Genomic DNA, 27,067 nt, shown 5'->3' with positions numbered 1-27,067 from the left:
TAATCCCAGCACTTTGGGAGTCCAAGGCGGGCAGATCACAAGGTCAGGAGATCAAGACCATCCTGGCTAACATGGTGAAACCCCATCTGTACTAAAAAAAAAAATTAGCCGGGTGCGGTGGCGGGCAGCTGTAGTCCCAGCTACTCGGGAGGCTGAGGCAGGAGAATGGCGTGAACCCGGGAGGCGGAGCTTGCAGTGAGCTGAGATCTGGCCACTGCACTCCAGCCTGGGCGACAGAGCGAGACTCTGTCTCAAAAAAAAAAAAAAAAAAAAAAGTAACAACTTTTGCCTGACCAAAAACAAAACAGAAAAATACAGTAAGGTCGAAAGACAAAAATACTAATTGTGAGAAAGCCTTCGTAGCATATCATAAATATTTTAAAAGTTGAGGGGGAAGAAACCCGAAATCCTAGGAAAATGGGAAAAAGTATGAACAGACACGTATGCACATATACATGTGCATAAAAATGGTCCGCAAACTTTACTAAGATACCGTTTCTTACAGATTTGCAAATAATCAAAAGTCTCACTTGATAGCTATTTGTAATCATGGTGCAATGTCTCATGTACATGCTTAATTGGAAATGATGTATTAAATAAAGGTGAAGAGCCAGTTGTCTTTTCAGCTTAAAAGAGCATTAAAGTTCATGATTGTTCACTTCTAAATTTATTCTCAGTGTGCTCTGAAATAGACTTTGTAACAAAAGCAGCAGTAATCTCCCTAGATTTCCTAGGAAGCAGGTATTGAATTCTTATGCACCTGCATGCACAGGCTGCCAGGATGCCCCCGCTCTGCTGTGGATTACTCTGGGCTGTTTCTCCTTCCCTCCAACCACCACACCCACGTCCCCAAACCTAGGGGTTGTTAAATTTAGGTAGTTTCCACACTTCTACCTTTTTTCTTAGGACGGCTCTGCTTTCATTATGGATTTCATAAGACACATGGCTGGAAGGTACCTGATACAGATTAAACACAGAATTGAGTTAGAAGGATAGTATTCCGTCTTTGAAGGTTGTGTGATTGCAGCCCAGGCCAAACCAGCCAGAAGTTGGGTCACTTGAACAGGGCCCTGCAAACACACCTGAAGGAGGTGGCTTTGCTAGGACTCTTACTTTTGGGGCTGAATCAACAGAGGCAAAAGGACCTGGAGTAAGTCCTTGCGAGGATGGCACAGCTCTCAGCTGCAGAGCTAGGACCAGACCAGGCTCTGGGGTTCATGCGGGAATCACCAGTCTGCGCTGCTGCCTCCTCCTGTACGCATGTGTGTGCACGCGTGTGTGCGTGTGTGTGCGCGCGTGCGCGCGCGTGTGTGCACGTGTGTGTGCGCGCACGTGCGTGCCCACGAGTCCTGTGGCACCACCGCATCGTCATGAATGCTTTCATTTCACGAGTCAGGAGCAGTTTCCCATTTTGGAGGCTGTTTCTCTGTGACCTGGATTTTAATGGCTTGGTCAAAAGCTGGAAAAGTATCCACCTTTCCTTCTCAGCTTGGAGGCTGGTTTGTTTTTCTGCGCCGCGTGCGTCACCACCTCCTGATGCTGCAGGGTCAGCTCCTGCACTCTGCGCCCCCCAGGACTGGAGGCTCCGTGTAGATGGAGACTTTTGTTTTTGTCCCATCCTCCTGGCATGTAGAAGGCACTCAAATACTTGTTGAAGATTAAATGGATGGGCTATGGTATTTTTAACGTAGCAATGCACCTTTTGGTTGTTTCCAGGTTTACTATTAAACAAACGTCTTGGTGCCCCTCTTTTTGGATGCTTTTGGTGATAGAGAAGCCAAAGCATGCTGGTTTTAAGCAAAAATCATTTATTTGCTCCTGAAATTTTCCTTTGAAAACTTTCTGTATGGGGTTATACGTCAGTATGTAGTTTTCAGCCATGTTGTGAGCAGTTTTCTCTCTTTTTGTCGTTATAGACATTAGTGGAAAGCCACAAGTAGCGTGGGGGCTACCTCTAGTCACGCTTCAGCTGGAAGTGCGGTGTGAGCATCTATTTTTACCTCACAGTCCTCGCTCTGAAAAATTCGGACCACTTTTATTTTTAATGTTCTGCTCTATTAGCTGGGTGCAGGGAGGAAAGAAGCTCAAATTACTCAGTTTGCTTTGTATTTATTTTTACTTGACCTTTTCACTTCCACATTTTGAGAAGAAAATGTGAAAGTCTTTCCTCTGCATAATTTTCTTCCTTGATGAGAAGCTATTTTCAGTCATATACTCGGAAAGTGGTGGAATTAACCTCAGGGTAGCATGTTTAGCGTTTTCCATTCTTGAAACAAACCTTAAAACGTTCATCTGTTTATTCTATGAAATAATTATTTTCTTATTTCAAGCTAATTTGAAAACCAGTACATTTCTGTGCCAGGTAATAGCTGTGTTTTCTGGACCCTCCGGCAAGTCTCTGCATGGCTGTGGTGCCGTGGGGACCGAGTCGTCGAAGAGCCAGTGGGGCAGGGTGTGGAGAATTTGTTCACCCTTTGTTTTTCACTTCCTTTTTCTTCAGGAATTGAACTAAACAATTGTTACTGACAATAATGTATTTTAATTCCTAGGAGATTAAACTCCTCACCTGTAACAGTTTGATTAATAAACCTAATGTATTTAAGCATGTATTAATCCTTTTGGAAATTGTAATATTCAAGGAGTTGTTAGCATTTGTGGCTTTTTAAATATTTCTAGTTATAATTGCTGTCAGGATTCATTCATTTCGATTAGGTAATTTACCATTATTTTAAAAAGTAATAAACATTTACATCTCATGGACAGAAAGCCGAGATTCTTGTGCTGCTTCCTAAATGCAGTGGGTACATCTCTGTCAGTTTTTACCTTCTGGAAGGTACTCCTGAGTGCTGTGCTGAGCTCTGCCCATCTGTCCATCCTCTTTGGACACTCATCCCTTTCCCCTGCTCTGCTCTGTGAGGGGATGGTGCTAGTGAGAGCTCAGGTCGAGAGGGCTAGGGCACTCCTGCGTCTCTCAGCTCGTCAGCAGTTACTTGTAAGACAATCAGGGTTTACTTGTGTTGTTGAGAAGCATTACGCAGGCAAGAAAGCACACAAGAGGAAGGCGCAGCTGAGTGAAGCATCACAGAGCCCGCTGGGCTGTGCCTTCCACCGGGGCCAGCACACAGAGTGCTGCAGTTCCTGAAGGCTTCCTCAGGCTCCTCCTGTTAGTATGGGTGCCTGCCACTGACCTCTGTGGGTGACAGGTTTGTCACTTGAGCTTGTATCCTGCAACCTGTTTGTTTAGGTGTGCCTGTTTGTTTTTAACTTTTTAATAGACTTTATTTTTTAGAGCAGTTTTATATTTACAGCAAAATTGAGGGACAGGTACAAAGATTTCCCATATGCCTCCTGCCCCCACACAGGCACAGCCTTCCCCATTATCAACATCCATATCCAGAGCCGTGTATTTGTTGCAGTTGATGACGCCACATTGACACCTCATTACCCAGAGTTCGTAGTTTCAGGAAGGTGCACTCTTGGTGTTGGACGTTCTGTGGGTTTGTACACATTTATGACGATATGGATCCATCCTTCCAGTATGCAGAATTATTTCATTGCCCTAAAAGTCCTATGCTTCGCCTATTTATTAACTATATAGATGCAATCAAAGGATGTGTTTTTGTGTGTTTTCTTTTGTTCAGTATTACATGTGTGAGACTTGCCTGTGTTGTTGCTTGTTCATTTTTATTGCTGTACATAGTAGTCTGCTGTTTGACCATATCATATATTCATTCTGCTGATGATGGATAGTTAGACGGTTTCCAGTTTGGGGCAATTATAAGCATAACTGCTCTGACCATACTGATACATGTGTTTTGGTAAAGAAACACAGGTGTTGCTGGGGTGGATGGGCTGGCTGTGAGCACACACACTTCAGCGTGAGCGGGTGATGCTGGCATGGTGCCTGGTTGGGCACTCAACTGCCTCTTCTCACCACACTCCTCATGTGGCATCAACTGCTTTGGAAGTTTCTGTCTTCTTAATTTTTACCATTCTGGCAGGTGTGTGTGGTACTTTTTTGTAGTTTTGATTCTCATGGACCTGCATGCTAGTGAGATTGAGCTTTTGTTAAATTTCATGGTCATCTGGACTCTTTGAGGTGCCTCCCAAAGTGCCCAGCTACAGCTTCTGTCATCAGGGAAGGAGTAGGTATGGGAATGGTGTCTCTGCACACCTCATGTCATGCCTACATCCCTTCTTCAAGAAAATACTGGTGTTCCCTCTCAAAATGATAGAAATTGGCTCATCATTTTTGAGTCTAGCTCAGGTGTCTTTTCTAGAATTGCCTTTTTAATTCAGTGTAAAGAGGCACAGGGACTTCATATCTGCCGAGATGAGTGCAAGTTGCCTAGACATGCACACAAGGCCCTTAGTGGCCTTCCCCCATCCCTGGGGCTCCTCATAACCCTTCACTCTTCTCTTCCCTGGCCTTTCTGGGCTGGGGCCAGGGCTTGGGGTTGGGGGTGAGCCTTCCTCTCGGTGTGTATCTCTGTATGGGGTTGCGTGGTGAGATTCGGATTCTGTTCTAAATGCAGTTGGGTGGAAATAAAGGGGGATAGTCCTGAGTCACCCACATTCCTTTGGTCAGTCTGCCCTGGTGTGAGGAGCTGGCAACCTCTGCGGACCTTTGGTCCCACCTCCAGTTTGGGGGATGCGGGCTTGTGTTGTAAATAGGTGACCATGTGATTTACTGCTTGAACAGGGACACTTTGAGAGTGAAAGGGCCTGTGATTATTAATGACCCCAAGATGACATGTGAGAACCAGGAAGTCCTGGAGAGATCAGGTCATGATCCCTGCAGTTATTATTTCAAAGATGGAGAGCGTCACAGGGAGGATGCCCCTCTGCGAGTTGTGAGGGGCCACGTGTGTCCTTTGTACACAGGCCCTAAGGGGTGCTGGGGCCATGTGAGTAGCCATAGGAAGATGGCTGGAGTTGGAGGCAGAATGTATAAGTATTTCACTCATTGACTAAACTCAGTTGAGTTTTATTTGTCTGTGGAAAGGGAAATCTACTTGCCTTGCTTGCATGCCTTTCCTAGGGATATTTTGGGGACTAAAATGTGATAGTGAATTTTAAAATATTGGTTGAAATGGCGGGGCGTGGTGGCTCACACCTGTAATCCCAGCACTTTGGGAAGTCGAGGCGGGGGGATTACGAGGTCAGGAGTTTGAGACCAGTCTGGCCAACATGGTGAAACCGCATCTCTACTAATAATACAAAAGTTAGCCGGGCGTGGTGGTGTACGCCTGTAGTCCCAGCTACTCGGGAGACTGACGCGGGAGAATCGCTTGAATCCGGGAGGTGGAGGTAGCAGTGAGCTGAGATTGGGCCACTGCACTCCAGCCTGGGTGACAGAGCAAGACTCTGTCTCAAAAAAAAAAAAAAAAAAAAAAAAAATTGTTGAGGTTGTCATCATCACCTTAGCATTGTCATCATCACCTCCAGTAATAGCTAACATTTATTGAATTCTTCCTCCATGCAGGAACTGTGCTGAGTTCTTTGCCTGCATTATTTTATTCAGCCTTTGCTGCGGCCATCTGCACCTGCTCCTGCCAGAGGGAATGCTTGAGACACTGCAGGGTGACAGTAGCCTCAGAGTCGGGGGCTGCATTGCTGGATCTTCAAGCAGGCAAACTTCCAACTCTGTGTTCATAATCCTGGTCGTGGGGTTGCACTGACCTGTGGAGAGCTGGACATGGGGAATGGATTGGAGAGCTTTTATTTGAAACAATAGCAAAGTGGCATGATCTTTTGGGAAGTACACTTCTTCAAGTCATGTATCCACTCACAGACAGGCTTTGTGAGCCTCTTGCTTTGTAAGGGCCCAGGGAAGATTTAAGGCGACCAAACTTCCAGTGACAAACAATATTTGAAAGTCATCTATTCCTTTACCCAGAAATGCAGAAGTACATGGTTTGGGATATTTGACCTCCTTGACTGGGGGCACGAGGAGGTGGTCTGCTGTGGTGCCAGTGACCATCTGTGAGTCTCAGAGTGAGTGAATGCTGGGCCTGCTGTGATAGAAGAGCTCTCTGCTGAATTGGGTCAGCAGTGCACCAGCTTCCTCACGGGGCACTAGCCGGTCAGGGTGATGTCTCTGGATCACTCAGCTTGTCCCTGACAGAACAAGGAATAAGAAACCCAGTTAGAACATCTGTATCATCAGATGCCATTTACATCCCAGTCAAATTAGCAATCAAATCACTGACTTCTTATAGGTGTACATCTTCTGACTTCAGCATAATCTCTTCCCCTTCTTCTGCATCCTTGGGTTTTGAAGGATGTTTACATGTTTACTATTTAAACTTAATAGATGAAATAGCTTTTAAAATTTGTGTCCATTAAACCCAAGGACTCTTGCAGAAGTCATATGCTTTTTCTTCTTTCGTCTATAATGCATGTAAGGAATTATTCACTTGCTCTAAAGTTCAAATATGTGAGTTTCTGGTGCTGTTACATAAGATGTGGTATTGTGGGTCAAGGGGATTTAGTGTCTCACCTAAAATCTGGGGCCAGGATGTCACCACTTTAAGTAGTAGGGAAGCTTGCTTGTCTTTTTTTTCCCCCTGCAAAGCAAAATGCTGAAGAGATACATATTTGTTAATTAACTGATTTCACCCTTGTCATCCATCCTCTTTCCATAAGGAACTGTGTGTTGCATTCTTGCTGAGTGGAGACTAAATCCTTTGTGCAAGGTTGGGGCATCCTGGGGTGAGTGCTTTCCGGGTGCTGATTAAGATGGTATCTGCTATGATCTCTCAGTGTTCCCAGGGTGAAATTCCTCAGGTTACAGTGGCAGGAGCAGCTGCTTGAGCTCATTTTGTCTTCTGAACAGGATCAGTCTTGGAACTGGCCTTTTCTCCATCTTCAGCCCCAGGGTGGGCTGGCCTGGACAGGGCCTGTGCTTGCTGCACAGCACCCTTTCCTGCCTTCCCTTGCCTCAGCTGCTAAGTCTTTGGAGAAAACTCTGCATTTCTGAGCTTCTTCTGAAAGATTTAATTTTTTATTTAGAAACGAAATATGCTTATTACGGACTGTGCATACTTTGCAGAAATGCAAAACTAGGAAGAGACGTGATTAGTCCCATTGCATAGAAGCAACTTTTGTTATCATTTTGTATATTTCCTTTGTATCTGTATTAGTCTGTTCTCATGCTGCTAATAAAGACATACCAAAGACTGGATAATTTATAAAGGAAAAAGGTTGAATGGACTCACAGTTCAGCATGAGTGAGAAGGCCTCAGGAAACTTACAATCATGACAGAAGGGGAAGCAAACATATCATTCTTCACGTGGCAGCAGCAAGGAGAAGTGCCCAGCAAAATGGGGGAAAGCCCCTTACAAAACTATCAGATCCTGTGAGAACTCACTATCACGAGAACAGCATGAGGGTAACTGCCCCCATGATACAATTACCTCCCACCGGGTCCCTGCGACAACACGTGGGGATTATGGGAACTACAATTGAAGATGAGATTTGGGTGGGGACACAGCCAAACAATATCTGTGTTTTTTTATGTGTATGTATTTTTTTTCCTTTTCTAAGCACAGTTGATAGACTCTGGTTACTCTACCTATTTGTGTAGGCCTCTCAGATCATCGAAACAAGATGTTGTGCAAATTAGCAGATGACACTGGCACATGGAGTAATGGTTTGTATTTTAATTTTCACTGTATAACATTTTAGTAAAGCTTTTACTGGAAATGTTTTCTACCCATATTCTCAGGAAATCACGCAAAGTAGACAGCCTTGCATTTCGTGGTTTACTCCCTTGAAGGATGAAGGGAGCAGTGCTGTCGGATGCTCTTCCCAGCCTCCTTCTCCAGGGAGACTTAGCCACTGCCGTTTTGAGTCTCCTGGGAGGACATCCCCCAAGGACTCTCTGGCTTGTCCTTGTGAAGTTGGTTTGATTTTGTGCCAGTTTTTTAGGCTTACAAAATGTTGTGTGTGTGTACATAGGGAAATTATGGAAGGGTACATACCCACTAGTTTGTGTCAGCACTGGATTCTGGTATATATGATAAATGAGGAGTTTCTGTTACGTATATGGGATTGCTGAGATACACAGCGGTTTTCTGCGCACATCACTCTGTGACACAGCTATCGCGTCACATCCTGCATGTCAGTACAGGTAGTGCTGTTCTCTTCATAGGACTATGACACTATCTTTTTTCTTTTACAGTTAAAAAAAAAGGGGTTTTAAAAATTCTAACTTTATGTAACTAATGCAATGCTCATGCTACTTCACTTGTTAGAAGGACATATTATTCTGTCCTATAGATGCACTGCAGTTATTTAATGGATCGGCTATTGATAAGGGGCCCTGTTAATGTGACTTTAAAAAATGGAAGTAATACCAGTACATGGTAAAAAACACATTGTAACTCATGAATGGGTATAAATTAAGTTGGAGATTTCCTTTTTCCTCTTTCTCCCTCCCCGCCCCCTGCCCTGTTTCCAGAGGTAAACAAAGTACAGTTTATGTTTTCTTCTCTTGTTTTAAGTTCTTCTTGTAGTCACCATTATAACTTTAACTTTTCTGTTTGTGAGTTCATGTGGGAATCAACGGACAGTGCCTTCACACCCTGAATTTTGATGAGATTTGTATTGACAAGGCTTAAAACATTTGTAGTGTTTCCCATCTATCATTAGGCTGCCTGTGGTTTTCCTGCAAGTGTAGTCTAAACATTTTAATATAAGAAAAGCAACATTTATAGTATTATGATAGTGTATTTTGCCATAGAACCAAGTGGTGTGAAATGTAATTCTGCTTCACCAAACCTTTGCCAATAAAAGGAGAATATTCAGATGGAACTCCCAGTTTCTCTTTGGATGTCTGCTGTTTCTAGCTGCCTCAGTTGCCATAATTTCTCCTATCCCATAGTGTTCATGTCTTGTATTCTATTTTTGTTTTGCTAGAGCACCTCCTTAATCCACTTCCTTACAGAATGGATGGCTGACAGACTTCTTGGGTTTTTGCACGTAAAGTTCAAACATGCAATTACTTTGTTCTCATACTTATTGATAATTTGGTGGTGTCTAGAATTCTAGGATTGTATAATTTTCCTTTTGAAATCAGAAAATATTCTCTATTATTTTCCAGAGTCTAGTATTGTTAATGAGGCGTTGGATATCCGTTTGATCCTTGTTCTATTGCAGGTAAACATCTTCTACCCTCTCCTCCTCTCCCTCCCTGTGTCTCATGTCCTGACGGTTTGATTTTTCGTTACACTAAACCCTGATCTGATTCTCTTCCAGTCTGCGTGCCCATATTGGGATCACCCCTTAGAAAACCTCAGGCTTTCTTTGGAGAGCAATTCTCAGGTTTTAGCCCAGGAATAAAAGCATTCTCTGTGACTCCTCCTTCTTGGGAAGACCCCTCACCTCTGTTGTCTTGCTGTGCAGTTTCCTCTGCTCTTTCGCATCAACCTGCTTTTGTCTGCCTTATGCCCTAAAAGCCCTGGCAGGCTTTCTTGTATTCGGCTAAATCCCTCTGTAAATTTTTAGCACCATGCACTACTATTCACCGTATTATTTTGGTGGTTCATTCACCACCAAAAAGTACCTTTTCTGACATTTTAACGGAGTTCTGGGAAGAATGGAGAGAAGGTACGGTGTACTTTATCACCGTTTTTAATTAAAAATCCTTTTAATTAATTAATCTGGAGGCAGGGTCTCGCTGTGTTGCCCAGGATGGAGTGCAGTAGTGTGATCATGGCTCACTGCAGCCTCCACCTTCTGGGCTCAAGCCATACTCCTGTATCAGCTTCCTGAGTAGCTTGGACCACAGTCACGTACCACATTGACTGACTAATTTTTAAATTTTTTGTAGAGATGGGGTCTTGCCGTGTTGCCCAGACTGGTCTCGAACTCCTAGGCTCAAGCCATCCTCCCACCTTGGCCTCCCAAAGTGCTGAGCACACCATTGTGCCTAGCCTAAAAGCCTTTTTAGATCACTCTCAGTGCCAAAATTAGTGCCTTGGTCACCTTTACCAGTAGCTGTTCTTGCTCTCCAATGGAAATATCACTCAACATTATCAAAGAACTGGGATGAAATTAAATGAACCAGTTTAGGTACTTTTGATACATCAGTTCTTATGAGACATGTTGTTCCTTATTTTGTAAGAGTGTGGCCATAGACTTAAAAATAGCTGGGTAACTTTGTTACACTTGCCTTGATGGTGTGTTGCAAGTTAGTTAAATTTCATATACTCTTAATCAGCACATCACCAATTAATAAAATGTTACTACTGCCTCAAAATTTAGGGGAGGTTCTATACATCTGTTTTGAAATAAAAATGGAGATGACTTAAGATACTTATAAGTTGTAGAAAAATTATGGCTCCTAAAACTATGAATTTTCATCATTGTATACCCAAACAACCCACATTAAACTGGTGTGAAAATGAGAAAAAACTGACATTGAAATTATAAAAGCAGGAATATTGGCAATTGAAATCCATTATAAATAAAACTGTCATTGATGATGAACGAAATGCTGTTTCTGAGGATGAGGACTTTGTGGCCCCTACACGGGCACATTACTGAGCTTTGCAGCTTTGCACCGGAGCCCCATTTCTTCGTACTGAATTAGACCTCTATACAGTCTAGTAACACCCCAGGTGTAGGTTATAAATTATAAATCTTAGTGCCCCGTAATAATTCACTTCGTAGGTTACCATGGACTAGCCCTTAGTTGTACTGAGAAAAGAAAGGCTATGAAATTTTGTTGGTTAAGTGCCAAAGAAAGGATTGGGTTTTGGGTCATCTCATAGCCCATGGTGAGGACTGTCTTTGGCCTCTACCGTACAGATAAGTTTGCATGTCAGATGTTGGCACTCTTGTGGGGTATTGGGTTCTTTTGAGTATCTGATTAAATCCATTTACGTTTTTGCTGGAGAAATGCATCTGTGCATGTGAACGTACCATTTCATATATGATTTCACACTTCTCATGGGCTTCCTGAAGCTCATTCGTGAACCCTTGATTAAGAATGCCTGCTCTAGAGAGGAGCGTGAAGCTGCACTTCTTCCGTCTCCTCCTGGCATTCACTCGGGATCCTCACAGGTGTGGAAAACACACTAAGGAGGCCTGCGAAGGCCAGATGTCTCCCTTTTGCCTTCTTTGGTTCTGTCCTTGATGGCCTTATCATGGACACACCAGGACCCTCTGAGGACACCACCCCTACAACCACATTGCTCTGGGGCAACTCCCAAGCTTATTGTCCTCCCCCAGCAAGGGCAGGAACGTGGAGAAGCTGTGTGCTGGGCCTTTACTTTCATTATTGGCGACAATGTTTTCATTTTATTAGCTTTATCCTCCAATTTTTTATCTTCCACAGGTCATGTATGTTTTGAGAACAGTGTGAGGTTTATTCTGCTGATGGAAATTTACAGAAATACCAGTTTGAATGATTGAGAAATCTGAGTTAAAGAACCCTTGAATAGAAATGTCGCTGTTCAGCGCATTGATCGATTCTCACATCTGAAGCCAGCTGTGTGTTCTTGGTGTGTGTGTATTCAACTCAGGTGTGACCTACTGTCTTTTATATGTCCCTGGATTTAAAAGTGCTAATTTTGTTATGATTTTTGTGTCTACATTTATAAAAGCCACTAATAGTTCATTTCTGGCACATCCTTGACAGATCCTACTACCAAGATTATACTGGTCTCATAAAACGAGTTGGGAATGTTCCCTGTTTTTTGTTCGCTGGAATGCTGTGTGTAAGATTTGTGCTTTTCCTTTATTCAACCAGTGCTTTCACATGCTGCTTCCTTTTATAGCCACTCTTTTTTGCTACATATTCTTTCTCTACAAGAGCACAGCTCCTCTGGAATGTGTCCCTTGGGATTAACTGTCTCAGGTATGATTTGTGTGAAAACGTCTTTATTCTTATTGTGGAAAGACTGTTGTTAGGTGGGGAGTTTGTTTTCCTGTCTGCACGTTAAAGATCTCGTCCTGCTCCACTACCTGGTTTCTTCCCTGGACCCTGAGCATCTGCTCTCAGCCTGACTTTCCCGTGCTCCCACGTCATTTCTCTGTGCTGTGTCTGGGTTCATGCATATTGTTTGTATTTAGTCTGCTGCAGGTTAGTTGGCCGAATCTGTTTCTGTGAGAGCTCCCATGCTTCTGGTATTTTCTGTCTCTTGTGTATCTCTGCACTGCTTTCTGGGTTATTGCTTCAGTTCTGCTGCCCAGTTCGGTCATTTTCTCTTTAGCTGTGTCTAATATGCTGCTAAAACCTGTCCACTGAGCTTTTAACGTTAGTCATTATAGCTATTATTTCTGGAGGGTCTCTCTGCTTCCCTGCCCCGCCAAGTCCAGTTGGTCATTCTTAGTTTACCTGTTTCCCAACTGTTTGTATCTCCTTAAGCAGTTGTTTGCTGTTCGTATATGGTGTGTTTGACTTTTCCAGCATGCTCGAGGGTGTTTTCCGAGCTGTATCCCCTCCTCTCAGGCCATCGGCTTTCATCCCCCATTGTTGCTACTAATTCTTAGGACTAATAAAGCACTTCAGATGGCAGCTCCTGGCAAAAATTAGGAAGAAGGCGTCTTTGCTGTAGCACCCTCCGGTTGATTACTTTCTCCTGACCTGTACTTTACTTGCCGTGAGCATATCATGCCTCTGTACTTCCTGAAATAATTACTGTCTCGAAACAGTGAAATCTCATCAGTTGACCATAGTTGTGACTGCACACCCGTGTAATAGTATTGGCTTTATGCTCCTGCAAGGTAGAAAAGGAGAGTACTTAGTTTTTGGCAGAGCAGAGCCCCAATTTCCACGGTCTAATTAAATTATAATGATAAATATCACTTTAAAAGGAAACACAATTGCTTCATTTAATCAATATGATTATTACTGGCAAAGCAAATCCATCAAGTACTGTGAATGATAAATGTGTTTTAATACAACTTGCAGTGTACTTGCTGTTGGTACAAGGCGTGTTAAATCCTCAGTGGTCCCTCTTCATAGCATTGCTGTGGCACTGAAATTTCCCTTTGTTAGGAGATAGTGAGATATAAACCCATTGTGGAAACCCCTTCAGCTTGACGAATTTGTAGTCATGCTATTTTCAGAAGAGGATTTCCTGCAACTAGGAGCAGTCACCCAGAGAAAGCTCTGGAAAGGTGGTAGTGCTGGGGTTGAAGCTGAGCTGCCAGCCCCTGGCATGTCAGTGGGCGGAGGTGGGAGACTTGCAGAGCTGCCTATCCCACAGTACTTCCCTTTCCCCATCCACCCTTTCGGGTGGCTCACTCCCGACCAGTTTCACAGGATGGCTCAAGGCGAATGGAGAAAATGGCACAGGTTGAAACTCTTGGCCTTAGCTTGTGAGCTTGCTGCTTAGCACATCCAACCACGATCTCCTTGAACATAGTCTCCTCAGTCTCTCTTTTTTTGTGTGAGGAATATAAAGTTTCTAGTTGCCTTCTGCATAATCTCATAACTCTTCTGCACCTGTGGTTCCTTAGCTCTTATCTGAGACCGTGGCAGACAATTAGCTGGTTGCAGTGGTTGGTTAGTTGTTTCATGTGGTTGATCATACAGCAGGTACTTGGTCCCATTGTTATTGATAGTGCTGTGTAAATCAGTTGTCATTGCTGGCATTTTTTTTGCTTCATTGCCTAATTGTTTGTTTTCTAATACATTTGTATTATGAGATACCTTTCATAAAGATGGACACATATATAAGAGAATAATTTTAATTGTATGTCCTTGTAACTCTCACCCAGGTTAAATAGACATTGTGTACCTCACAGTTTCCTTCATGCTCCTCCCTGATGATAACTCCCCCTCATCCATATGACACATCTAATATATACTATGTGTGTATATATATATAAAATAATAATTATTATGAGACAGTGTTTTGCTCTGTGGCCCAGGCTGGAATGCAGTGGTGTGATCACAGCTCTCTGCAGCCTCAACTTCCCAGGCATAGGTGATCCTCCCACCACAGCTTCCAGAGCAATTGGGATTATAGACATAAGCCACCACTCCTGGCTATTTTTTTTTACTTTTTGTAGAGATGGTGTCTCTCTGTGTTGCCCAGGCTGTTCTTGAACTCCTGGGCTCAAGCGATCCTCCCACCTGTCCCCCAAAGTGCTGGCTGGGCTTACAGGTGTGAGCCATCGTGCTGGCCTTTTTGTTTGTTTTTGAGACAGGGTCTCACTCTGTCCCTCAGGCTGGAGTGCAGTGGCAGGATTGTGGCTTACTGCAGCCTTGAACTCCCAGGCTCAAACAGTCCTTACGCCTTAGCCTGCTGAGTAGCTGGGACCACAGGCAGACACCACCATGCCTCGTTAATTTTTTATTTTTTGTAGAGATGGGGTCTCCATGTGTTGCCTAGGCTGATCTTGAACTCCTGGCCTCAAGTGATCCTCCTGCCTTGGTCTCCCAGAGTGCTGGGATTATAAGTGTGAGCCACTGTGTTTAGTGATATCCTATATTTTGAAATAATCCTGTCCTTTTCTTTTTAATTTTACCGTGTAAGAATGCATCCCCAATCAATGTAGTTCAGTTTTGCCTGTGATGGAACTTTATCTAAGGGGAGTCATCAATATATTCTTTTGTGTTTCTCTTGATTTATTAATGAGGTAGATTACCTAAATTGATTTTCATACATTAAATCATGTTTGCATTCCCATCATAAATTCAATTTAATCACGATTGATCACTTTAAAAAATATTATTGGATTGAGTGTGATCACATTTTGTATAGGATGTTTACATCTGTATTTGTAAGATTGACTTACTGCTTCCTTCTCATCTTCCTCACGGAAGTGTCGTTTTGAATGCTGGATTCACTTTCTAGAGAAGCCATCTAGGCGTGGAGTGTTCTTTCTAGGATGATTTTTGTTTACTGACTATAATCCATCCCTCCCTCCCTCCATTCCTTCCTTCCTTCCCTGCCTCTTCTTCTCTTTTCTTTTTCTTGAGACAAGGTCTCACTCTGTCTCCCAGGCTCTAGAGTGTGATGGTGCAATTTTGGCTCACTGCAGCCTCTGTCTCCTGGGCTCAAACGATCCTCCTGCCTCAGCCTTCTGAGTAGCTGTGACTACAGGTGCATGCCACCACACCTGGCTAATTTTCTTTATTTTTTTGTAGAGACAGGCGTCACTATGTTGCCAGGACTGATCTTGAATTCCTGGGTTCAAGCAATCTGCCTGTCTCGGCCTCCCAAAGTGCTGGGATTCCATGCTTGAGCCACTGCACCTGGCTTCTAATTCTTTAATGTTTGTGGTTTTGTCAGATTTTCTATTTCCTCCTGAGTCCGTGTTAATAGATTATATTTCTTTTCTTTTCTTTTTAAATGGTGATTTTTGTGTGTGTGTGACCGGGTCTCACTCTGGTTGCCCAGGCTGGAGTGCAGTGATGCAATCTCAGCTCACTGCAGCCTCGACCACTCAGGCTCAGGTGATTTCTCACACCTCAGCCTCTGAAGTAGCTGGGATGACAGCTGCGTGTTACCACACCTGGCTGGTCTTTGTATTTTTAGGACAGATGGTTTTGCTATGTTGCTCAGGCTTGTCTTGAGCTCCTGGGCTCAAGTGATCCACCTGCCTCAGCCTCCCAGAGTGCTGGGATTACAGGCGTGAGCCACCGCACCCAGCCTAATAAGTTGTATTTCTCTTGGAGTTTCTTTATTTAACCTAAGCTTACGAGCTTTTTGGAATGAAATTTATAAAGCCTCTTATTACATTTTTAGTGTTGTCAGAGTTTAAGTGATAATTCCATTTTGGTTTCTTTTGCTGCCTGATGACTCACTCCCAACTTAGTGGCATAAAACAACAATCGCTTTATACTGCCCAGCCAGGTAGCCTGAGTGTCTGGAGCTCTGGTTCTGGCTGTTGGCTGGCTTTCTTGGTTCTTCTCAGACATCTTTCTCTGACTAGACATCTTTCTCTGCATGTGGCCGCTGTGATCTCTTCAGAGCATCTGAGCTGGCTCCCCAGAGACGGTATTCCAAGAAACAGGAAGTGGAAGCAGACATCCTCTTCCGGTGCAGGTCTGGACCGGGACCACATCCACTGCATTCGATGGGCCAGAGCAGTCACCCGCCTGCTTGGACTCACTGGGGGCGAGTGAGATCTTCCCACACAAGGACAGGAGAGTCACAGCATTGTGGCCATCAGGCCTTCCCGCCCTCTGATTCAATTCCAAGGCTGGTTAATTTTGGGCTTTTCCTCTTGTGTTCCCTCTCTGTGTTTCCATGAGTCTTGCCAGAGATCACTGGTTCACTGCATTGTCTTTTCAAAGAACCAATGTTGATCTTTGTGTACCTGCCATTATATGTAATTAATACAGGTTGAATTTCTTACTAGTTCCCTTTTTCTCTTTTCTTTGAGCTTACTTTGTTCTTCTTTCCCTGACTTGTTCAGGTAGGCCCTCTTTAATTTTTTTTTCTTCTATTCTAGTTTGAGCACCGAGCTATAAATGTCCCTCTGATGTACTGCTTTATCTGTGTGCCGCACAGTTCCGTACATAATCTTTTCTAGTTTTAACTTCTAAATATTTTCTGTTTTCTGCTGTGATTATTTTCTTTCGTAGAAGTGTATTGCTTAACTCTCAAACATATGGGGACTTTCTGGTTATACTTGGGTTATTAATTTCTAGGCTCATTGTATTGTGATCAGAGGATGAGCTCTGTCTGATTTCAGCCACTTGAAGTATGTTGAGATTTTCTTTATGACTGGGATATGGTCTATTTTTAGAAGTGGCTCATGTGTCCTTGAGGAACTGATGTATAATGCACGTTAGGAGCAGTGTCTTGCTTGTGACCGCCATGCAGCTTGTTAATTGTGTTGTGCAGATCTTCCATCTCTCCTCTGTTTTGTTTTTTCAGCTGCTGTCTCTGTCACCTGCTCCTCTCCACTCCCTCCATGACAAAGAGACTCCGGTGTTTTTGACCATCTTTTGTTGCACCCCTACTGTGATCTTAGTCACGGGGCCAAGCACTCTACATCTGTTCCTCCATTTAATCCTCACGGCACCATCTGCGGCGGGTGTTCCTTGTGTCCTCATCCTGTCCTCATAGGAGCAAGCCTGGAAGGGGCTGAGTCACTGTTCAAGTCACACGGCTGCAAGGCTGTGGTCTAGAGTGGTGGCCTGGACCCCTCTTTCCTGGAAGCCATGCTTTTCCTGAAACCCCTTGCAATACCCCTGGCAAGTATGACAGTTTTACCTCAGTTGGTATGAGTATGCTCAAATTAGAGGCAACCATTCTCGCACTTGACGTTTACACTTTGCAGCTTCCAGAACCTGCCCTGCGTATCACCTGCTCCCTCCCCAGAGTGGTTGGGCTTCCCATGCAGTTTCCCATCCTGTAGACGGCCCAGGGAGGTCGGATTTCTTGGCCAGGCTTGCAGAGTTGGTGGGACGTGATGTGGGCACTAGAAGAACCCAGTTCTGTAAATCTTGGTTTCATGTCCTTTCTGCTGTGTTTTTCTTTCTCTGTTTTGGCGGTGGACTTTTTGGTGTGTAAAGCTTCTAGAATGGATTTTACTTCTTTGTGGCTCTTTGGATTGAGAGAGGGGCTAGGTGCCATCTCCAGAGAAGCTTGCTTGGCTCATGCTCACTGGGGGGCCTTGTTCTCTGCCCACTGGGGAGGGGCTGTGGTGGAGCTTGATTTGGATTGAGTGGAGGCAGCGCTAAAGGTCAGAGGCCAACGTCCTTGAGCTTCTTGACACTCTCCACCCAGGCCTGCTGATTGGGACCGCTGTGGAGGGTGATTTGGGAACTTGAATCTGGTGTGGTGATGATGGGGGTCATTGACAGTGGGGACAGTTCTGGACATGTGGCCCTCATTCTCTGTGCTGGACAAGATGACTCTGTGACCTATAATTCCAGGCTGATAGAGCATTTTCAGTGACAGCCCATTTGACTTGGTTGTGCTAGTGCAGGACACAGGTGAACCTGTCTCTGTGTCTTAGGTCTGTCCCAGCAGACGAGCTGACGTGTGTTCTAGATGAATATCAACTGGCCACAGGTGGGAGGTTTGGAAGGTAGCCTCCAGTCTCCTCTGAGGACTGCAGCAGCGACCGGGGCAACAGGAACGCATTGTGATGGCCTGGCCAAGTCTGCATAGCGAGAGCCGAGCCACTTTCACGCGCACCTCATCCTCCACACTTCACCTCCTTCCTCCGAGTTCCCACTCAGAATCCCACTCACCCCTGGACACAGCTCCCAGAAACTTCTCTTTGGAATTCTGCAGTGGAGAAACCCATTGCAGACTTCCCCTTCTTTTGGATATCAGTTTGCTTTTCAAGAAGAAAATTTTAATACTCCATAGTGAGGTTTTGTAAGTATATTAGCATGTTGAGATATTTTCTCTAATGGCTTGCTGGTTGAAAACGCTTTCACACAGAGCAGAAATGAGATGGAGATACTGTTTCACAGCCTCTGCTTCAGAAGCAGACGGTGGCCTGTAGCTTCCAAACCTGGGCAGAGCAAGTGCGGGGATGGTGCGTCTCTGTACCTGGACTCACGTTCACATGCGTGCATTGTAGGGGCGTTTGCATATTTAATTGTAAAAAAGGATGAGTACATGTGAGATTCTGCCTGAGGCTCCACTCCTCAGTGTGTGGCCTGGTGCCGCCTGATGCCGAGATGTTGGACCGGCAACGATCTGGCTCCGTCTGTCGTGTGTGCCTCTCCCTGCTGCAGGCAGATGGAAGGAGACATGATGGATTGCGCGTATCCCCTTTACAGATTCAGAAGAATACATTTAAAATAACTTTAATTTGTATTTAGGAGACTTTTAATGGAGAGTATTTATTGTTATAGAGTTCACTTCTGAAATGGTGACAAAGCTTTTGATACTGAATCAAACAAGTTTGAAGTAATTGAATCTCTCTGTTATGCAGAGTGGAGTCTTTCAAGCTATCATGGAGAGCTTAAGGGGCGACTGAAGGAGATTGATGCTGGCCAACTGCAGAGTTCTAGTTACTTCAGTCCTGCTGAGATATCCTCTCAGTCCACTCGCACTGAAGGAAGCTGCCTTGGGATCAGAGCAGACATAAAGCTAGACAGATTTCAAGGTGAGTAAAAACCTGTAAAGATCTGATCAAATCTGACTGGTAGAAATGCCTTTTTCTTGATATAAACTGCTTAATTAAGCCTTTTGGCTTGCCTTTGAAAGATGCCTTATCGAATACTTCCCAGGACAGATGATCCGTTACTGTTGGTTCATTTCTAATTTTACTGCAGCCTTAGCTCACCCATGAGTCCCTCCTGCTGGTTCTGGGGCGGCGCCTGCTGCCCTCCGGTGGCGTGTGCGGCACCTGCTGCCCTCTTCGGGGTCAGTTCACCATTTATTGAGTCAGTGCTTCATGCCAGGCACTAGACTTGGTGCAAGCCTTTTACCATCAATTATTATTTTCTTAGGAGCAATTAAAAGAAAATTTTCCTGTAATCCCAGCACGTTGGGAGGCTGAGGCAGGCAGATTACTTGAGGCCAGGAGTTCGAGACCAGCCTGGCCAACATGACAAAACCCTGTCTCTACCAAAAATACAAAATTTAGCCGGGTGTGATGGTGCACGCCTGTAGTCCCAACCTCGGGAGACTGAGGCAGCAGAATTGCTTGAACCCAGGAGGTGGAGGCTGCAGTGAGCTGAGGTCACGCCATTGCATTCCAGCCTGGGTGACAGAGCAAGACTCTTTCTAAAAAAAAATAAATAAAGCAAAAAAGAAAATTTCTTTAGTACTTGTTTTTGGTGACTATCCCATGATTCAGCATCTGCTTTTGAGAGAAGCTGTGACAAATACTAAAATCCCAGTAAAATTAGTATGGTGTCAGGTTAATTTACTTATGAGCAGTTGAGTGACTAACTCAGGAAGTCCAGTTGTACATTTCCAAGGAAGCTTGTTCATGGATTCAGATGAGATGAGGGGAAGGAGAAAGTGTCAGAGGGCTGCTGCTGGCTTGAAGAACGCAGGTGTGCTCCTGTGTTCATTTGCTCTGTGGATATTGACGAGCGCCCACTGGGCCTCAGATGCCCTCTGGGCATGGCAGGGACCAGGAGCTTGCTTGGCAGCTTTCATGTGAGCCACTCACTAGACATAGAGGGAGGGGACAGACGTGTTCCCACCTGGGAGTTCTGGACGGCATGCAGAGCCGTGCGGAGGGAGCCGTGCGGAGGGAGCCGTGCGGAGGGGGCGTGAGTGTGGACGGATGGGAGTGACTGGGAGCCTACAAGGGACACTGTCTTTGGGGAGTAGAGACATGCCCATGTCTGACTACTGGGTTTTGAGTTTGTGCCAGCAAAGATCCTGCTTACCATTTTTGTCTATAAGTATCAGGAATTTCAGGTAACTGGTTCCCTAGTGAGACCTTTAAAGGAGGTTTTATCTTCAACCGATGCTTTTTTTTTGGGGGGTACACAGGCAGTCCAAGTATGGGAAGGTCAAAATCAGGTCACCTTTATTGTGGCTTGTGCCAGTGGGATGGAATTTTATTTTCAGCCGTAGCGCTTCTTTTAGCTTAATTAGTGATAGGAAATCAACTTCTCTGTAACCAGAGGTTATTGAAAGAATGAGGATCCCAGAGTTGGAATGAGTCTGAAAGAGACATTGTGGTTTAATATTGCTAAGTTAAGTGTTGATTTGTGATTACCTATTTTTAACATGCCACAGAAGTAAAGCATTGCATTAATTATGCCATATATGTGAAATAGCAAGTATTTTTATATAATGTAACTGTGCATTGGAGAAATGAATTATTTATAATCCTTTGCACCAATAAATTGTTCTTAAAAGCATAGAAAAAATAATCAGGCCAGAAGGAGATATCTAAAGCATGTGCTGAGAAAGCAAAACTGAAGAGCTGGAATTTATAAAATATTACGACATGATGAGTCACATCTCCTCCTCCTGATTCTGTGTTACTAAATGTTAGCTGCGAATAGAAATCGTGTATTTCCTTTTTTTCATAAAATAAGAGCTAATTTCGGCAGCAAACAGTTTGGTGTGTTGTTCTTTTCCCTTTTCAGGGTGGTTTAAATAAAAATAAATAAACATGAAAGATTTTGGCTGGAAAATCTTTGGAAGCACGGCCATCCTCAGCCTCACTGCACTGTCTGGTTTCCCTCTGAGCCTCCCTCCTGGTCCTGCCTTAGTGCTGTCTGTGCAGTGTAGCCAGGGGTTGCACTGTAGGTGGGTGTGGGGTGTTATTTTTAGTTTTAGGCAGACTAATTGTTTTTGCCTTTCTTTTTGCTTGGAAAGACTGAAGTTATTTCTTGTGTTTTTATACATGAGATTATCTTCTGAGGCTGGAACACCTTGGGGGGATACACTAGGTAGAATTTCTATAGTAATTCCCCTGCTCAAGGGGAATTGCTGGGGAGGGCTTCAGGAAACCTTGACTCTTGTTTAAACTTGGAAAGCTTTCTTAGTCTTTCTCATTGCCACCACACACCACATCTTCTTTTTGTAACAAATATTTATTAACTCATCTTTTTGTTTTAAAATGAAGTTCATAGAAGATATTACCTTATATAATTATAGCCATATAATGTTAAAAAGCCATGTCATGCCCAAATGTAATATAAAGATAAATTGAAGATACATAATAAAATACTTTTCTATGCCACTGAGTGAATATTTAGGCACTGCTGCTTTCCCTTGGACCACTGAGTGGAGTGGGCCTGTCAGTGCAGGCAGATATGGGGTACCGAGCCGGTGACCTGAAAACCATAAGCAATAGAGCTGAGTGGCATTACTTTCTGAAATGGTGAACCCTGAGGGAAGCAGTGTTCGGTCTTCCCTGTCTCTAGATAGTCTCTGTGTTTCTGGAACGTTGAGTATGTGTTAAAAGTATAGAAAAACACATTGTGTGAATCCACAACTCAGCTGGGCCTGGGCTTAGAGAATTATGAACAGCCTTTCCACCTGCATGGAAGTCCTTTTGTGCAGGACCATCTTTGTTTCCAGGCTGGCCCTGCTCCCTCCAGGAGGTTTAGGAGTGCCCATGTCACTGTGGTGCCTAAGCCACTTCTCACGTTGCTACCACCAGGCATCGCTGCTGCCTCCTGCTCTGTGCACAGTGTGGTGTGGCCGCCTGACCGACTGGTCAGGAACTGGAGTTCTCTTGAAGCCTTGACTGAAAGGAGAAGTGAGGAGGGGCATGGAGCCCAGTGCCAAGAGGCAGCTGCATCTTTAGGGGCTAGGGCTTTTCACGGGGGCTCTAGGGGCCAGAAGGAGGGAACTGTCATTCAAGGCTTACACAGTGTGGAAGTGCCCTCCCTGGGGTGTCCTGTGTGCTGACCTCTGTCCTGGTGCCTGGCGGCGTCTTGGTGCAGAGCTCCGTGAGCCTCTGCAGGGTTGTTCTCTGCGTGGAGGTTCTGGAGATGGGCAGGCCGGGTGGATGGTCAGGCCAACGAGGGCCTTCGAATGAAGCACATTATTGTGAGGACACTAATTCTGGGTCCTCAGATATTGTGACAAAAACTTGACATTTTTCTTCCTTCAAAGTAATTTACTGACTGAAACAACCAACTGAGCAAAGGTGATGTTTTAGTATCTAAATATTTCGAAAGATTACTGACATAGAGTAAAAATTTGGCTAAGAATGAGAAGTCTCTCTGAATGTGCTTTTCTGGCGTGACCCCTGTCACCAGGAAGCTGCCTGTGTGGTGTTGGGCCTGATTGATTTGCATCCACTCAGAGGCGCTCAGGCACATGGCGTCCTATTGGAAGGTCAGCAGAGGGGCAGGGGGAGAGCAGCTGGCCAGGTCAGAGGATTCATTTCTGTCTGAAGCTTTGTGAGGAACTAAGATGGCTTTTCCAGTAGCCTCTGTTATTCCAGAGAGTTTTAAGATTGCTTTTACTTGTTCTTCTACCCTGGCACTAGGAAGCCAGACCCAAGAAATGTATCCACACCAGGTTTTGCCCATAGTCTTTAAAAATGTTGAACTTCTTTAACTTGAGGCCCTCACAATTTTCTGGGCCCCCATAAAGTATAGAACAGGGACCAGGCCTGCTCCCTTGTGGGGCTGGGTGGGCATTGGCTCCACAGGGCACAGATCCTTCCTGTGGATGAGCTTAGGGGATGTGAGATTCACTTTCAGATGTGGGATTGGTGGCACTTTTTTTTTGTCCAGTTACATCCAATTATAAAGGAGGACACATTCTTACTGAACCTATGCAATAAACTCCATTGTCAGGAAGAGTAAAGTGTCTTAGCATGAGTATTCCTGAATTCTGAAAGTTCAGGAGAGTAAGATGTCACCTAAACAGTGTTTTATTTCAGCTTTGAAAGCAGAGAGCAGAGTCTACTGGATTTAGGGCTAGAGATAGACGAAGAAGAAAGAAAAGGGACTTCCTTGTGCGCACATTAGAAAATACACCATTAAAGAGAGTACTAACAATATTCCAAAGCCACAATCAGTGTTTCTGTGCCAGCTCCTCCAGTCCTACTTCCTGTCTGCTGGGTGGTGGCTCATCTGTCAAGTTTTCATAGTCATGTGCTTCTGGGTGCAAAGCCATGGTGAGCCCAGCTCATTTCCCTGGTGGAATCGGACAGTTGTCGAAGGGGTGTCAGCCTCTGTTCAGAAGCCCCTGATTCTGTTCCTTGAAGTGTCAGTAGTTAAGGTGCCTGTATTGAGCAGGGGCTGCCGTCGCATCTGACTGAGGGTGCTCTTCAAGCCCATTGGCTCTTGGCAGAGCTCAGTTCCTTGTGGCCATAGGCCTGTGGCGCTTGGCTCCTGGAGACTGCTCATAGCCCCTGCCCGGTGGCCCTCTTCCCAGCATGGCAGTTTGCCTCCCAAGGCGTCTACGCGAGAGTCTCCCCTCTTCCTTTCCTCTCTGACTTCTCCCATCCTTCAGGGGTTTGCCTGATCAGGCCAGGCCCACCCAGGAAGATCTCCCTTTTGATGAACTCAGTCAGCTGATGAGATGCCTTAATTGCATCTGTAAAATCCCTTCACCTTTGCCTTATGCAACACTATCTCCCATCATGTTCACAGTTCCTCCCACCTGCAAGGCAGGGGAGTGTACACGGTGTGTATCCCAGGGGCAGGATGCTAACACTACACTGAGAAAAGAATTTGTCATACCTGTGCCTGACAGATGTGTACCTGAAAGAGGTGTGTGCCTGATGGTGTGTGCACCCGATGGATGGGTGTATGCCCGACAGTGGTGTGTGCACCTGAGAGGAGTGAATGTGTCTGACATGGGTGTGTGAGTGCCCGGCAGGGGTATGTGCACTTGGGGTGTGTGCGCCTGACATGGGTGTGTGCACCTGGCAGAGGTGTGTGTGCCCAGCAGAGGCATATGCCTGACAGAGGCCTGGCTTAGTGTTCAGGGTCCACAGTACATGAAGAATCCTACAGATCCCCATGGACAAGGCAGTACAGTGGAATTTGGGGCAAAAGACTTGCACAGATTTTTTTTTTTTTTTTTTTTTTTACAAAAGATGAAATTGAAATGACCAGTGAGCACACGCTCATTCATCCAGCGAGCATTGAGGACCCCCTAGAGGCTGGGCCCACGAGTGGTGAAGATCCCAAGGATGAAGACGCCTTGCCATCTAGGTCAGTGGGTGATGGCAGTCGTGGTCAGGCGCACCCAGCACCACATCCCTGGCTGCTGCTGACAGCTGGGTGAGTCCTGCCAGTCAGCAGGACCACCGTGTGACACCCGCCTGTCAGCAGGACCACCGTGTGACGCCCGCCTGTCAGTGCACACAGATACGGGGTCCTGAGTTGGTGACCTCAAAACCGTAAGCGATAGATGGACAGAGTAGCCCCTAATGAAGCGGAAAGACTGGAAGAGACAGGACCTAATTTAGGTCGAAAAGCAAAGTGAGGCCTCAGAAGATGAAGGCAGAGTGCGAGAAAGGCTTTCCAGAACTGACAAGCCTGCTATCCACATTTCAAAATGTATTAGAGAAATTGGGAAAAAACATGCCGAGTGTGGAATGTCAGCAGAAAGGTATGGCCATGGTCAAGAGGGCCCTCCGTGGGTCCTGTGGTCCTGGATTGCAGGTGGGCCCTGTGGAGACTTGCTGCCCCTCCCCCTCCCTGGTGGGTCCTCTGTGATGGGGTGGGTGAAGCTGAATGTTGTCCTGAAAATCTGACCCTGCACTGCCCCTTCCAAAGACCCTTCTAATTTTAGAGGCCACCAGCAGCCACGGGACTGGGCAGCATCAGAGCAGGGACACAGTGCGAGTCATATGCGCCTGTGTTCATCCTGTGATGGCCCCGGGCCCATGGGGGTAGGAGGGATCAGAGGGATCAGAGGGAGGGGAGGAAAACCAGGGGAAGGAGTGGAGGACCATGAACTCCCTCCCCTGCTTGGTGGCTGGCTGCCATGAGGACTCGCTCTCTTAGGACAAGTCCACTGGTCTCCGAGCTGTGGTTCTGGCCTCCTGTCAGGTGCCCTGCTTTCCAGTCTTCCAGCAAGCTCTACATAGTGGGCAGGGAGACCCTGCTCTTAAAAACAGGGGGACCCTTAGCACTTCCTCAGACCTGGGGCCTCAGCCTGAGCTGACAGGGAAAAACTACAGATACACCAGATTTAGGGAAAATAACATCAAGTGGTGCAATTAAGCGGAACTGCTGCTTGTGAAGTGAGCTGTGGAGTCATGGTGTTTGGTGTACCCGGCATCATGTTTCAGAACCTATAGCAGTGCTCAAGAGAGAGTCATTCCTTTAACAACAGACATGTACTGAGCCCCTGTGGGGAGGCACTGACTGAAGCCTGGGGACAAATGTGGGGACAGACCAGTCCTGTGGTGACAGCTATTGGGGGGTAGAAAACAGTAGAGCCCCCCCGCCAGCCAGCGACTGCTGGGAGAGCAGGGGTGTTCCTGAACCCAGAGGAGGTACCCGGCCACTCTCCCCCAGGTTGCTTGGTGGGTGCGCTGCAGGGAGAAGCCCGCCCCAGCTGGTGTCCACAGGGGCCAGGGACACTGGTAGGTGTGGAACAAGGGAGTTTGTGACTGGGATTGTTTTCCACTTAAAACATAAGAAATAATCTGAGTAAAGCTTGGTTTAAACAGCATCAAGTTAAATAAATTCCTAAGAAGTGGTTGGATTCCCAGTTTATATGTGACTTTTAAGGTTCTGAAGAAGTACACAATTAACCACAGAAGTATGACTTGAATAGATAAGAATTTAACAAAATATACACTGTTGAGTGTAAAATCATAAAGATCTGAAGTTCTTAGAAACTGGTAATTTTTTTTAGCTTTGTTGTGCTCTGAGCATGACTGAACTAAAAGTAATGAATCCAGATACCTTGAAGACTGATGTGTGTGAAAGGAAAGAAGTGAGAAGATTCGTGTGTACATCCAGGACAATCTGAATTTACTTCTGTTCAGTATTTCCGAAGGCTTTTTCTACGTGGAGGGACTAGGAGTGACACAGCAGCTCCCTCTTGTGGACAGATTCCCCCATGTAAGGCACTGGAGGCCGAGGTTCCAGCCTGCAGCCCCTTGTGATCCCGGTATGTGGAGAGTTCTGGAAGACTGATGACTCCTAACCCCCTTCTTAACTTATGCCTACCAATGCTGGTGGTGGGGGTGGGGCTCTTGGCCATTCCTGCCCCCTGGCCGCTCTTCCTTGGTCTGAGGGTGCATGAGTGGCACTTCGGGTGTGGCAGGAGCTTTATGCTTTAGTGACCCTGAAGAGTGAAGGCCCATTAATCCAATTTAAAGTAAAACATTTGAAGTCTCTGCAGAGGGCGGCGTGAGGATGTCTGCATTCAGTGACAGAGGTCGGCCTCTGCCTTGCCTCTGATTGAGGCACTGAGGGTTCAGATGCAGTCTCTGCCCGCTGCGTGTGAACGGCCCGGTGGGTGTGGAGGGGAGGAATCCTTTGATGATGGTGGCACTGTGAGGAAAGTGGGGACGGAAGGAGGTGTGCCCAGGAGGCAGGGCAGGAGAGTTCATGGATGTAGGGTTGGAGCAAGTCTGGAAAACTAGGTGTGTTTTCCAGGCAGATGGCTTGGGAGGTGGGCGCCCTAGTCAGGAGGGGCTCAGGATATGACTCCAGAAGCCTGGTGGGCCGGAGAGTGGGGAGAGGCTGGGCCTGCTGGTGCCAGGAGAAGAGCAGACCTGTGCTTA

At 45.6% G+C, this 27,067-nt stretch overlaps 1 protein-coding gene across 1 annotated transcript in view; it reads left to right on the top strand.

Annotated features, from left to right (window-relative positions):
• The window catches only part of ADARB1 (adenosine deaminase, RNA specific B1), a 138,688-nt gene that overhangs the window by 33,821 nt on the left and 77,800 nt on the right, over window positions 1–27,067 (top strand). The window contains exon 2 of the mRNA XM_025380196.1: window positions 18,869–19,042. The gene's annotated coding sequence lies outside the window, so the exon portion shown is untranslated. The remainder of the gene's footprint in view (window positions 1–18,868; window positions 19,043–27,067) is intronic.

Source organism: Theropithecus gelada, chromosome 3 (assembly GCF_003255815.1).
Source record: "Theropithecus gelada isolate Dixy chromosome 3, Tgel_1.0, whole genome shotgun sequence".
NCBI lineage: Eukaryota > Metazoa > Chordata > Mammalia > Primates > Cercopithecidae > Theropithecus > Theropithecus gelada.
The sequence above is the reverse complement of the archived record's forward strand: the minus strand, read 5'-3'. Positions and strand labels throughout refer to the sequence as shown.